Raw genomic sequence first — 2,697 nt, 5'->3', positions numbered from 1 at the left:
GCCTAGCCAAAAAAAAGAAAAAAAGAACACCAAATGAGAAAGTATAAAAAGAAAAGAGCCAAGGACAGCCTTGGAAGATGACCACAGCTAGTATCCATGATTTAGATAAAGATCCAGCAAAGGATAATGATAAAGAGTGGTCATGTTGATAGGAAAAGAACCTTGCAGGCCTCTGCTATCATTCCAAGGCAGTGGATAGCAGGTTCTGACACTTCCCTTGATTTCATTCAGATCACATTGTTTGAGCACTTACTATATGCATAGCACTGTACTAGGTTCTCTGGACAAATTACAATGTGTGACAAACGGAGGTCTGCAAAATAACGCTTTGTGAGGTCCAAGGGCTAAAGTAGTTACAGACAATATGGTACCAGGGAATGAGTACTGGCTCTAGAGTAAGAGGACCTGGGTTCAAATCCCACCTTTGATGCTGCCCATTTCTGTAACCTTGAGCAAGTCACTAAACTATCCTGGGCCTCTGTTTACTTAACTATAAAATGAGAGTATGGGACTAGATGACCTCTAATAGTTCTACCAGTCCTGTCTCTATGATCCCTATGTTTCTAAGAGTGAGAGAATCAGGAAAGGTTTTTATGGAGAAGCTAGCTCCTCTATAAGAGGCATAGCTCCTAATAATGCTTGTAGATTTGACTTGAGTTGGACTTGAAAGAAGAGCTAGAAAATCAGGAAGACAGGTAGAAAGAAAAATCCAAGCAGATGGTATAGTGTGAGCACAGTAGGCAGGAAAGCTTAGAGTGCGTTTTGGGAGACAGAGAGGAAACCATTTTGGCTAGAACAGGGCTTCTTAAACTTTTTCTGCTCACAACCCCTTTTTGCATATAAGCAGAGTTTGTTGGCATTGCATGGTTTGAAGGCATGCACAGTGCAAAGTGTGCATGCTTTGTGTTCAGAACTAAGGCTGCAGTAAAGTTGCCCAATGCAACGTGAGCATGCACTGCCAGAAACACCTCGGATTCATTACGCGTTTGATTCTTATTTTTCAGTCGTTGTGCTTCAGAAACCCTTTACTGTTGCCAAATTTTTCATGACTCCATATAGGGTCATGAAAAAGCACTGGGCTAGAGTGCAGAGTGCATGGAGACAATATGATACCAGGATAGAAGAGAAATCTGGTGCTAAATTGTGCAGGACCTTGAATTCTAGGCAAAGCAATTGATCTTTGCCTAGCAGACAATAAGAAACCCCTAAAGATTTTTGAGCGGAGGAGTTACATGGCCAGCTCCATTCATTAGGGAAGATTATTCCAGCAGCTGAATGTAGGATGGATTGACAGGGAAAGAGTGGAGGCAGAAGGAGTTAGTGGAGGGGCTACTGCATCAGTCCAGGACACAATGCATTTTTAACTTTAGCCTAAAACTTTTGGCACACAAGAACATTTTCAGATGGATCTACAAATGTGCAATTTGACTCTCCAGCTCCAACTACTCTGCCCCCAATGCTTTTCTTAGAAATAATGCACTCTCCCGTCACAACCTGAAGCCACCTTGGAGAGCTCCATAGGCCACTTTCAAGCTCTGTGTCAAACCAGGGAGAATGTGCATTAGAGTCACCCCACGAGTATTCTCCCTTTTCCCAGATTAACTCACCCTTCTCCTCCCTCCCAACCCCAGGAGCCAGGCAGTATAAGGGCAAGGAGCCAAAAACAACCGGAGCAGTAAAATTCAGTATCTCAATAATTCAGGCTGAGAACCACTGGTAGTCAATCTGGAATGTCACCAGTCTGACCGACCCTATGTGGTTACTATGGAGATCGCTCTCCTTCTCAACTTAATGTTCTGGGCACTGGGAATGGTTTCCTAGTGATTCTCAGGGAGTGCTGGCACAGGTTCAGCTACAAAAATGCCAGAGGAAAGCTGCAATTGTTCCACAGATATTGTAATGCCCTTGACTGGATGACAAGATTAGAAGTTGGCACCACTCAACTCTGAATTAAACAGAAGGGAATTTAGATGACATGTCAGTAAAAACAATGCAGCATCCACTCTCACCCCAGGGGCCCTGTCACAGGAAAACCAAAGTTTTTAAATGTCTATAATCCAGAGCCAGAGACATAAGAAAAGGAGGTTTGTGTGGGATGGTGTCAATGCTGGCATAGGAAGGAAAAGGTAAGTGAGAGAGTTCTGAAAACAGTTCAAAACCTTAGGGGACACTCCTTTCTCACCATTATCTTAGAACTAATGACATCCATCAAGATCAGCTCAAGTATCATCTCTTACACAAGACCGTTCCTGATTTCCTCAATTGTTAGCCTTCCTCACACCTATCCCCAATGTTGTTTTGTTGTTCAATCTAACTCTTTGTGACCCCATTTTAAGTTTTCTTGGCAAAGATATTGCAGTGGTTTACCATATCCTTCTTCAGCTCATTTTACAGATGAGGAAACTGAGGCAAACAAGGTGAAGTGACTTGCCCAGCGTCACACAGCTAGTAGGTATACAAGGCCAGATTTGAACTCAGGAAGATGTCTTCCTGACTTCAGGCCCAGTACTTTATCCACTGAACCACCTAGTTGCCCCAATTAAATTGTCCTCCTAGTAAATTGCAAGGTTCTGGAGGACAGGGATATTATGTTTTTTGTTTTTTGTTTTTTTTAATTTCTAGCACATTGTATAAGGAAAGAAAGAAAGAAAGAAAGAAAGAAAGAAAGAAAGAAAGAAAGAAAGAAAGAAAGAAAGA

The sequence above is a fragment of the Vombatus ursinus genome, unplaced genomic scaffold (assembly GCF_900497805.2).
Source record: "Vombatus ursinus unplaced genomic scaffold, bare-nosed wombat genome assembly UNPS02010284.1, whole genome shotgun sequence".
NCBI lineage: Eukaryota > Metazoa > Chordata > Mammalia > Diprotodontia > Vombatidae > Vombatus > Vombatus ursinus.
Note: the sequence above shows the minus strand (reverse complement) of the source record.